Below are 12,405 nucleotides of genomic sequence, written 5' to 3' on the forward strand. Positions count from 1 at the left end.
AAAACTCCATTGAAAGCTGCCAAAATTCCTTGACAGAAACTAAAGTTAGACTTTCAAAACTTGAAGATAGATTTGCAATGTGAAAGGAAAGATCTCTTAAAAATAACAAGGAACCAGGAAATGTCAATACAAATGCTAGAAGATGACAAGAGTATCTATAACTTAAGAATAAAAAGCGTGAGCAAAGAAGCAGGAATAGACACAAATGAAATACAAAGTATATTCACAGAAATAACTAAGGGAAACTTCCCAAACATAGGAAAATGAAGTGATATTCACATGTATGAGGTATACAGAACTCCAGCCACCTACAACCAAAACAGAGCTACATACAGGCATTTAATAATCAAGATCCCATAAGTTCAACTCTGAAGAAAAAGAGACACTAAAATACCCAGTGCTAATTCCACAAAGTCATGATATAAAATCTAGCAATACTATTATTCTCTGGTAAGAGTGATATTAGTCTGTTTTCTTTTGTTTACTTTCAACATATGTAAAGATATGGACAGCTATTTTGAAGAGAATGAGAGATATTATGGCAGCCATTGTTGACTTCCCTATTGTCTGGTCTTGAAGACGTAAAATGTCTTCATCATCTTGTTCTAATCAGTTTAGTACTATTTTGTTTGGTATGAATTCCCTGTGTGAAGATATGGATAACTATTTGGAAGAAAACAAGAGACAATATGATAGACAGTGACAATTTCCAATGGTCTTGCTTTTAAATCTGTGTTTTTTAAACTTTTACCTTGTGATTTTTTGTTCTGTTTAATTTTACCCCCTTAAAAAAAGAGTGTGTGCCCATTTGACCTTGTAGAGTGTGTATTGAAAAACTTTCAGAAGGAGAGCTTTCAGAAGTGAGTTTGCCTTGGTGCACAGACTTCAAAATCTGACCATTCCCACCAACATTCCCCTATTTTTAACTATACATTCATCTGGCTCAAAATTCCATACTTTATCCTCTTCAATGTACATTTTTTTGCTCTATAATTACTGTACAGATTGGCATGCCTGGCTATTTGGGAAAAAATTTAACTGAAATCATCATTGTTGGGTCAAACAACAAAGAGGAAAAGAGAGCCAAGCTTTTAGAACAGAATTTCTTAGGGTTAAATCTGCTTTATGAATGTTCAATAGTCCATTATTGCATAATAAACCACTCTATAACCTTGTGATTTAAAAGAAATATGTATTATTAGCTTGCAGAGTCCTATAGGTGGACTGCTGATAGATTTTGGTTCATTTTCCTTTGTTCTGATCTGTTCACTTGTCATTATGGTCAGTAATTACCTGGGGCTATTGTTATATGCAGTTTCAAATAGACTCAATGCCCCAAAGAGCTCCATAGCCAACGGGTCAGTGGGGTTCAATCAGAACACCTAAAATGGCCTATCATTGAATCCTGTGGTATCTTTTTTAAATTTAATTTAACTTGATTTTAAACAGATTAAGATAAACAAGGCCAGAACAAAGCAGGTTGGAACAGAACTATGTAAGTAACATAGCACTTCACCACAAGACAACCCGATATTAACAGCTACCATAATGTCTCTTTCGTTGAAATAGTTGAGCATACCTTCACATACAATAGTATCAAACATAAAAAATAGTATAAGATCATTCAAGAGAATGAAAGTATTACAGTATTCAGAATCAAATACCAGAAAATGAAAAATGACTACTATAATATCTCACTTTTCATAAAAATTTGTTTATACTACCTCACATACTAAAATCCATAAGATACAACATGATAGAACCAATGGAAACAGAAGAACAAAAGCATGGTAGGACTTCAAAGCAAGATGAAATTAAATCACAATGGCTGTCATAATATCTTGTTTCTTCAAAATAGCTGTTCATACCATCATACATAATAAAATCAAACAAAACAGAATAAAATCATTCTAATGAATGAAAACATTATAAGGCTTCAAAGCAATGTAATGGGGAATCATGATTACCATAAAATCTGATGTACTCCTACCATTTCTTACACCAGAGAGACTATATGATATTTATAAATGTGACTTTGACTTATTTTGCTATGGGTATGATCTCAAGTTGTGCTCATTTATTTATAAATATACCAATGCGATCATTCTTTATAGCTGAGTAGTATTCCATTGTATAAAAACACCACAACATTTTTATCCATTCCTAGGTTGATGGACACTGAGGTTGTTTCCAAGATCTGGGTATTACAAATTGTGCTGCTATAAACATGGGTGCACATATGTCCCTGTAGTATGGTGCTTTCAGTTCTTCTGGGAATATGCCTAGAAGTGGAAGAGCTGGGTCAAGTGGAACTTCCAATCCCAGTTTTTTGAGGAATCTCCAGACTGACCTCCACAATGATTGTGCCAGTCTACACTACCACCAACAGTGCAGGAGAGTTCCTTTTTGCTTACAACCGATCCAGCATTTGTTGTTGGTAGTTTTTTTTTGATCCTGGCCATCTTTCTGGAGTGAGATTGAATCTCAGTGTTGTTTTAATTTGCACTTCTCTAATTACTCATGGTGATGAACATTTTTTTGTGTGTATTTATTTGCCATTTGTATTTCTTCCATCTGAGAACTGTGTATTCATCTCAGATACCCATTTTTGAATTGGGTCTTTGAATTTCAGGGGCCTGATTTTTTTTTTAATTCTTTCTATATTTTAGATAGAAGCCCTTTGTCTGAGGTACAGTTCACTAAGATTTTTTCCCCCAATTTGTGGGTGTTCTTTTCACTATGCTGGAGATTTCTATTGACAGGCAGAAACTTTTTAGTAAGACATGATCCCAGTCATTAATTCTGGGAAGTATTTCCTTTGTGGTTTGATTCCTATTCATGAATTCTCTACCTACCCCTATGTCTTCAAGAGTTTTACCTACTCTGTCTTCCAACACATTTAGTGTTCTGTTTTAAGATCCACATCTTTGATTCATTTAGAATTTAATTTAGTACATGGTGATAGGCATGGGTCTAGTTTTAGTTTTTGGCATATGGAGAGACAGTTTTTCCAGCACCATTTATTAAAGAGAATGTCGTTTTTCCAGTAAACATGTTTGGCCCCTTTATCAAAGATAGGTGGTTGAGTGTGTTTGTAGTTGTGGTTGTATCTTCTAATCTATTCTATGATCTTTAGCTCTGTTTTTCTTCCAGTACCATGCTGGTTTTATTACGTAGCTTTGTGGTAGTTTAATTCAAGTCAGGTATTGTGATGCTTCCTGCCTTGCCTTTGCTGCTTAGAAGTGCTTTTGCTATGCTAGGTCTCTTCTGGTTCCAGATGAAGTCTGGGAGTGATTTCTCTAGATCTATGAGGTATGTTAGTGATATTTTTACTGGGATTGCATTGAATATATAACAGATTTGGGAGAATGGCCATTTTCACAATATTTGTTCTTCGTATCCATGAGCAAGGAATGTCTTTGTATTTTCTGAGATTCTTTTTGATCTCTTTTTTCAGGACATTATAATTTTGCCTGTATAGATCTTTTACTTCCTTCATGAGATTAATTCCTAAGTGTTCCATTTTTTTGGATGCTAGTGTGAAGGGTGTGGCTTATTTCTCTCTCAGTAATTTTGTTGTTAGTGTATAGGAATGCCATCGATTTTTGAGCATCTACAATACTAAATTTATTTATTATATCTAGGAGTCTTTTAATAAAATTTTGAGGGTCTTCGATGTAGAGCATCATGTCATCTTTAACTTCTTTAACTTCCTCTTTTCCTATCTTTATTTCTTGTATTTCTGTCTTTTGTCCAATTGCTCTGGCTAATATTTCCAGTACTATGTTAAATAGGAGTGGTGATAAGGGACATCTTTGTCTTGTGCCTGAATTTAAGGTAAAGGCCTTCAGTTTTTGGCTATTTAATATGATACTGGCTGTTGGTTTATCATAGATGGCCTTTATCATATTGAGGTAAAGACAATCCATTCCAATTTTCTATAAGATTCTTATCATGAATGAGGGTTCAACCTTATCAAAAGCTTTTTCTGCATCTATAGAAATTCATGTGACTCTTAGTTTTGGCTCCATTGATATGGGTAATTACATTTATTAATTTAAGTGTGTTGAACCATCCCTACATGCCTGGGATGAATTCCAGTTGGGCATAGTGTATACTCTCCTTGATGATTTGCTGCATCCTGTTTGTTAATATTTTATTGAGGATTTTTGCATCTATGTTCATTAGGGAGATTGGTCTGTAATCCTCTTTTTTAATGGGTCTTTCCTAGGTTTTGGTACTAGAGTAATATTTGCTTCCAGGAATGACTTAGGAAGAACTGCTTCCCTTTCTATTTCATTGAAGAGTTTGAGGAGTGTCAGCATTAAGTCTTTGTATTTCTTGTAGAATTCTGCATTGAATCCATCTGGGTATAGGCTCTTCTTTTAGGTAAGGACTTAATTACACTTTCAATTTGATTAATAGAAATTGGGTTATTCAGCAGTTTTCCATCTTAACCCAGCTTTGGTACTTCATATTTTTCTAGGATTCTGTTCATTTCTTCTGTGTTATCGAACCTATAAGAGTAGAAGTTTTTGAAATAGGTGTTGATGATCTTTTGTATTTCCAGAGTCTTTAATGATTTCAACTTTTTCATTCATTATTGCATGAATTTAAGCTTTTTCTTTCCTTTTCTAAATAAGGTTGGCTAGGGGCTTATCAATTTTTGTTTGTCTTTCTAAGAACCAACTCTTTAATTCATTGATTCTTTGGATTGTTTTCTTAGTCTGTATTGAAATAATCTTGCTCTGATTTTTATAATTTCCTCTCTTGTTTTGGCTTTGGGCTTGACTTACTCTTCTTTTTCTAGATGTTTGAGGTGTAGCATCAGGTTACTTCTATATATTTGTTCTGTTTTTCTGATGTAGGAACTGAGTGCAATAAAATTTCCTCCTAGGACCACTTTCATTGCATCCCACAGATTCTGGTAAGTTGTTTTTGTGTTTTCATTTGCTTGTAGGTATTGTTTAATTTCTTCCTTAATTTCCCCTGTGACCCACTGATTGCTCGAGTTTATTATTCAATTTCTATGTGTTTGTGGTGTTTTTGCAGTTTCTTTTTTCATTAATTTCTAGTTTTATGGTGCTATGATCTGATAACATGCATGGGATAATTTCAATTCTTTTAAATATGTTATGTGGGTTAGTATATGGTCTATTGTAGAAAGAACTTTGTGGTTTCCAGGATCTTTTGCCTCAAGCTTGAGAAATTTACCCAGACTTTGCTCAACTGAAAGGCTGCATGGTCACAGGGATTGTTTGGTATGGAGAGCTTATTACTGCATCTTCTAGTGTACAGTCTTCTCCACAGAATCCTTTTATGGAGCTACTGCACCAAGACCTAAACATAGCTGGTAGAAAATCATACTCAGAGGATAGAATCAGGAGGAACCACTGACTGCAGGCTTAGTTACTTTCCTTCCAAATTGCCATAGAACCAAGAAGCAACCTGGGCACTGCCAGCCACTTTAAAGACAGTCACTCATTCCTCTCTTCTAAATTCCTTAAAGATCTTTAGCTAATCTGTTCTTTATTAACTGACTTAGACTAACGCTGGTGTGGTGAAAGTTAGGAAACATTAGAGTAGTCTCTCTGCTCCAAATTGTTGCCATTTGCCTGAAAACCCACCAAATATGTTTTTTTTTTTAAATTTTAGTGATCACATATTCTTGAAAACCAAAAATTTCTTAAATTGAGCTAATATCTTATAGAAATGTATTAGAATTCAGGCTAATAGCTAAGAAAAGAATGGAAGAAGGAAGAGATTTGTTGACTAAATATGAGCAAGCTGCAAGAAAACTAAAGTAGAACTAAATCCAAGAAAATATGTTTCAGCTTTTTTTAAATCTTAAGCACACCTCCATGATTAGAAACATCGACACTAATAACTATGGATTTATGATTTTTCACCCTCAAAAATCAAAGAAGAAACTATTTTGTTCTGAATAGAAAAAGAAAAATTGAGGGGAGGATTGTATTGGCAGTCGAGGTCAGCTGTTTATCTGTAACCAACCAATCATGACCAGGAAGTAGAGCCATAAGAAGATCAAAACTCCCACTGCTTTCACTTACCCACATGGGGAGACAGAAAAATGAGTCACTAAAAGGAAGAAAGTATGATTCTCAAAAGAAGGAACAAGGCCAGCACACACACATAAAAATCACTAAACCTGTGCTGCAGTTGGTATTATCAGCCTACCATACTTCAAGCATATTATTTTATACAACTAGGTATTTTCTAGGTAAGGCTAATAGACTAGGTAAGGAAAAAACATTGGTCAGGACAGGGGAATGGGGCTAAGAAAGAGAAAATTTGACCAGGACTTGTGTAGATTTACAACTATATTTTCAATGAGTTGTAATTGTAATTGACTTTCTATAAATACATATGCAAATGTCATTAAACCATGTAACATAATTTTTGTTTAGAAAATATATTTACTGCAGTCAGTCTTTCACTCTTTAGAAAAGCCAACCTTCAATGACTAAGTAGAAACTCACAGTATCAGGATGCTAAGAGCAGAACAAGGCTGTGGTGCAGTGCAGTAGGTTCAGCAAGAAACAGTCAGAATGGAGAATCGAAAGGCTCCAAAAAATAAACTTCAAAGCCATCAAAGATTTTATTTTTGAGAAAAATTGTGATTTAGACTTCTGAGTACTTTCATCTGCATTTCCCATTGGTAGCTTCAGATTTTCTCCAGGAAAAAAAAGTCTAGGCATATGTTGTCCTATTTCAAAGAGCATCACAACATCCCCATAGGGATTTGCAAGTTGTGGGCTACCTGTTTCCAGTTTAAGCCAAAAACCAGTGAGCAAACCCAAGAGGGTAGGGTCCTTCAGTGCAATTTCAAATGTCCAAAAGCACCGTGTGCCTGATAAGCTATTTAACTATATGGACATATTCTTAATGAACATCTGCAGAAAATTTTTAATGAATGAGAATAATTAAAACTAAAGGATCACGTTTCTTTGGCTACATTTTTCCAAGTGATATTTCAAGATTTCCTTAAAAGTTTTTAACCTCCTGCATGAGATACAAACATGTAAACCTCAATAGATGACTGGAATGGAGAGCTAAGATAATTTTATTTGCTCTATGCAGAGAGCCTGAAGTTCACTTATATAAAGCTATGTCAAAGCAAAAATTCCAAATTAATTCAGCTCTCTTCATATGTGTGAACTGGGAGTTAGAGTGGTTGTGTAATAACAGCAGCAGGTGCAGTGTTCCTAGGTCCACCACAAAGGAGATGGACACTCAGTATAGGTGGTAAAAGTCAACTCAAGAAAAGATTGATATTTAACATTTTTTTTTCTAAAAAATACATCCTAACTTTGAAAAATCATTAATTGGCTATATTAAAATCCCTTCTTACCTCATTATCTCATATCTCAGAAAACAATTGCTCCTCCTTCCCCTGAGCTCTGCATACCTCTCCTGCCTTCCCTTCAGGATGCTTCTCCACACCGTCACTTCCTCTGAAACTTTCTCCTATCCATATTCTCCTCTCTTCACCCTCTAGTGATCCACTTTGAATGCCTTCCTCTCACTTCCAAAAAACACCCAAGCCTCCAACTGTTCTCCTGGAAGAGGGTATTGTGTCTCCCTGTGCAGAGATGACCTGTCCTGTTAGCAGGACCAATGTTTTGAGTGGGGAGTAAGGAGCTGTTGTGGGAGAAAAGGGAGTGCAAGGAAGAGTGAGGACTATGAGCAGCTGCTGTGTCTTCTTCAGTGCAAAATGTTTTGTCCCTGAGTCCTAAGAGCGCTAATTTAGTTACACAAGACAGTGATGGCACAGGATAGAGAACATAAGACATGGAGTGAGGACTATACAGATAAAATAATATTAATAACTTTTGTAAACAAAACCTATGATTCAGACAACCTTCAGGCTATGGAAACACTACTGAAGCCAAATGACAAAATATTTATTTATAAAATATAGGACTCCTCTTTGCCTCATGCCTCATAAATAGAGCTTGTTCAGAAGAGACTAGATTTGGAGTGTGTGACAATGGAACTGATCCATGGTACAATGGCACTGGGATTAAGGGTGTGAGTGCAACCCATCCTATGCAGTCTGGATAAGACAAAAGGGATAAAAAGATGCTAGTAAGGTCCCTTGTTGCTTCTCTACCTTATTGGGACCATGAACTGTTCTCTGTGATGCTTTTCCCATGCCACCTGGCTTTGGAACCAGCCAATTACAGGCTGAAACTTCTACTAACTGTGAGCTCAATAAACCTTTTCCCCTTTAACTCTGGATGTTGTGTATTTTTTCTCAGCAATCAGAAAAACATCTAAGACAACTATCTGTTTTCCAGTATAATTCCAGAACAAGTGCAGATAGAAAGTAATGGTTGCCTGAGAAGTTGAAGAGATAGGGCTCCTGGGCTATCACGGGGGATTTTCCCACATTTCAGGATGAAACCACAAAACAAGAAGTATGTGACATTACTAAAAGGTCACCTTGCTGCCACTTTCAATAGAGAAATGTAAGTTGATAATCATAAATTGAATTATATTGTCTCAATGAATGGCAATTGCCAAAAGGCTCCTTTTCTTTTATATTGATCTTCAATTGGCTCATTATCCTTAGTGATTTAAGCTATTAATTTGTCTTCTTCCAATCTTTCTTGTGAAGTGGCTAGTGACCGATAAACTTTACAAAGAGAGGGGTTTTATTTTTTTTCTAATTCAAGAATTATTTTCTAATTCAAATTATAAATTCTCTTCCTTACTTTATTTCTATTATATTCTAACCCTTTCTCAGGGTAACAGTTTTCTTAAAGAGGTGAAAACAACAGAGATATCTCAAAAACCTTTTTGCTACATCATGTTTATAAAGCTATAAAAATGTTTTCTTTTTCCTTCCAAAGCCTCAGGATAAAGCCAAGTTCTACCATAAGCTTGGCATTCACTCTGAACAACTAGCCTGACCTACTTTTCTCATTTAGTGTCAGAGAATCCTTTGAATACCTGCAGAAAAAAAGACAAAACCAAAATTCCTTTGCTAGACACTCACTATCAGACATATATAAACATTTATATTCCAAAGAGAATAGCTTATGGAGCATGAATTTTAATATAGTCATGGACTTAGATTTATAAGAGTACAAATTACTTTTCTGATAATTGTGCTTTGTTAGTTTCCAAGCTTTTGCTTTTACTGATGGCACAAAACTAAATCTTATCATTCAAAATTAATTCAATTATATTTGCTTTAAAACTTAAAATGACTTTTTTAACTTAAATATTCAGTTAATTGACAATTCTTAAACTTTTCATTAATCAAATCATAAACTTTTCTTTCCCAGGGATTTAACTAGATTATGGGAGGACACAAGGGTGTATCTTCCTCTCATGTGAGAGAAGTGCCCAGAGCACACCTGTCTTTCAGGTCTCTGCTCAGATGACCTGGGTTCTCAGCAGTGTTGCTGCTGCACCTGCCACGTACTGTATGAAGCTCTCCCTACAAAAAGCCTGAGGTTTCTCTGTTCCCATCCCATTCCCACTGTGAGAGTGTGTGAGTTTGCTTGACTTTTCCCTCCAGCCTTCCTCTCTTCTTGGTGTTCCAGCCCTTTCTCAATCTATCTCTTCATTCATATCATTTGGGTCCCTGAAGGTCACTGAAAGTCATGGTTAAGTATAGGTGATACTGGTCTTCTCTTTGGTAGATTTCATTTGTCACCATTTATACTACTAGCCACTACATGAGCACACACACACACACACACACACACACACACACACACACACACTTAAGTCCTTGGAGTTTAATGCAGGAAATGGGACCTCTGTCTTCTAAGGCTCACTAATTCCCAATCCTCTCAGTCTCTTCTAAAGGACCACATTCATTCCATTGGTTTCAACACTTGCTTTTAAGCACTGTTTTTCCTTCCTTCAGCTGGTCAATTTAATCTCCCAGCTGCTCAAGAAGGAAAAGACTAGAGTTTATCCCCTACATGTATTATTTTGAACCTATTATTTTCATATACAGTCTATATTTTATTTACTCAAGGCTTGGCTCTTGATATACAAAGCTAAGTTTTGAAAATTCAAAACAATTTTCTTTTTTCATTCCAATGCCTTTAACAATTTTTTAATACTATGAATTTTAAAACACAAATTAATCAGTTCAACTGGCTTATTTAATGATGGCTGCTACCCGCCTTTATAGCACACAGTAGATGTAGAAAACCACACGGTGCTATGGAAATGGAAGGAGAACACCCAAGCTTATGTTTCCATCATTTACAGTATCTTTATATTGAATCTTATAGTTAATTTCATCAAAAAAGACTTTTGAGAGATTCACTCTTTGAGGCCTTGGGAGTCCTTCGTATTCATGGAATTTGCACTCAAATTGAGTGACACAGCTAACAAGAAATAAATAGGGTAATTTCCAATTATTACAAGATTATGAAGTAAAAAAATCAGCATAATATTATAATAGTAACTGAATAAAGAAGACAGTGTAATTGATTTGTAAACAGCCAAGAAAATATCGTGCCAGAAAGACAAGGCAGCATGTGCGGTTTGACATGACCACAGGAGACAAAAAAAGACACTGAAGCTAGAATATCGCAGACACAAGAGAAATTAGAAAGGAAGAAAACCGCATCCTGTGGATTCTAGGAGGTCATGCTTAACAGCTCCATTTTTTTCTAAATAAAACAGAAAGTCACTGGTACAATTTGATCAGAGAAGTTACAAGTGTTTGTACATTTTAAAAGACTGCTTAGTTTAAAGAATGGCTTATCAGGTGACTAATAATTAAATAAATATAATGGCTAATGTCTCCCAAGTGGATCATAGGAAGTAAATGGATTCAAAACATATTTTTAAATACCCTTAGGAACATTCTTCAGTTCTTTATGAAAGGGTGTTGGAATATCAAATTCCCAAATTATGTAATTGTGCCTTTATTATCCCATTACCAATACCAACACTACAACATCAAAAGTTAACACACAGATAGTTTCAACACTATATTTTGTTTATCCATATAGGTTATTGACCAGTTGTGTCAAGGAAAATTGGGACCTTTCAGATGCTAAGAAAATGCATGAAGCTCCATGACAAGTTTAGTATTTCTAACCTCTTCTGACCTAAGGAATATTTATTAATTCATTTCTGCAAGTTCATAAGACTATTTAGAACATAGGAATACTTATGCTTAGAGTATTATCCAAAGTAAGTCAATGACAGCTAGTAAAGTCCATCGTAATTGTCAATGTTAGAACTTTTTTTGTAAAATCCATATTGATTTCCCCTCTTCAATTTTAAGTCTGTTGATGAATCATCCATGTAGTTTCAAACTAAGAAAGGCTTGATTCAGTTCTACTCATAGCAGGCAGTTCTATATCTGAGAAAGCAGCTACATTGGGAAGAGAGAACAACAAAGCTCCTTTGAAGATCAAAGAAAATGTAGTGAGTAATGTCAGTGAGTTACAAGTTTCTAAAATATGCAAGGGTTAGGGATGTTAGTAGGAGAACTAGGGATCTCCTGTGGATAATTAGAATAAAGTTCTTGTATCCTACATCCTCATTAGTGTTCTGTCATTAACGAGTACACTCAAAAACTGGGAGTCAAAAAGAATTTAAAACATTGAGTAAATTAATTAACCAAGCAAAGGTTTGAGAATCTCATACTATAGGATTGACCTGGCCTGAAAAATGCAGATTGGATGTGAGAACTAATTAGAGATCTTCCACTTTGTAAACTCTGGATTCTATAGATGAGAAACACTTCTGGAGTGAATTTGGATGCAGCTAAAATTCAATCTACTTCCATATCCAGCTTCACAAACCTAGCTGATACATTGTCTTTCCCTTATACCTCCAGTAAAATAATACCCAGCGAATACCCTAAATTTGGCACAACTGTGTTAGCTACTCTTTCTAGCTTGATGAATTGTAAGTTACTAAATTGATAAGTATTCAGACTAATATAACCCTTCTAAGGATAGTAAAATTATCCCCTGCAAAACTGCAGTCAACTATCAGAAACAGTAGCTTTTAGAATAATCTGATATTTAGTAACCTAAATGAAAATTTTCCCTCAACATTGATTCTGCATACTGTATAACTTCAGTAGAGTTTGGCCCAGGAGACAAAGGAAAAAATCTGTGAGCAGTGTAGTGTGTGTCATTCCTTTTCAATCTTTCCCAACAAGGCTGAGTGGAGAGTCTGTCCTTGGTCCACTGTCCTTTTCTTTTCTTTTCCACCAAAATTTCATACTCTTCTACTTCTGCATTTAAACTGCTAATACCCCAATCCATATATCCTAATTAGCCCATGAATTTCAGGTTTGTTCATGCAGCTACCTGCCAGACATAATTATTGAGTTAATCAGAGTCCTATAATATCTCAAAATTAATACAAGCCAAATTGGATCTCATAGAA

At 35.2% G+C, this 12,405-nt stretch overlaps 1 protein-coding gene across 8 annotated transcripts in view; it reads right to left on the minus strand.

Moving 5' to 3' along the window:
- Cwf19l2 (CWF19 like cell cycle control factor 2) overlaps positions 1-12,405 on the minus strand; it is a 190,460-nt gene that overhangs the window by 47,658 nt on the left and 130,397 nt on the right. The window lies entirely within an intron of this gene.

This window comes from Cavia porcellus, unplaced genomic scaffold, assembly GCF_034190915.1.
Source record: "Cavia porcellus strain 051 isolate PalLab524CR breed Dunkin Hartley unplaced genomic scaffold, mCavPor4.1 scaffold_9, whole genome shotgun sequence".
In the NCBI taxonomy this organism is placed as follows: Eukaryota; Metazoa; Chordata; class Mammalia; order Rodentia; family Caviidae; genus Cavia; species Cavia porcellus.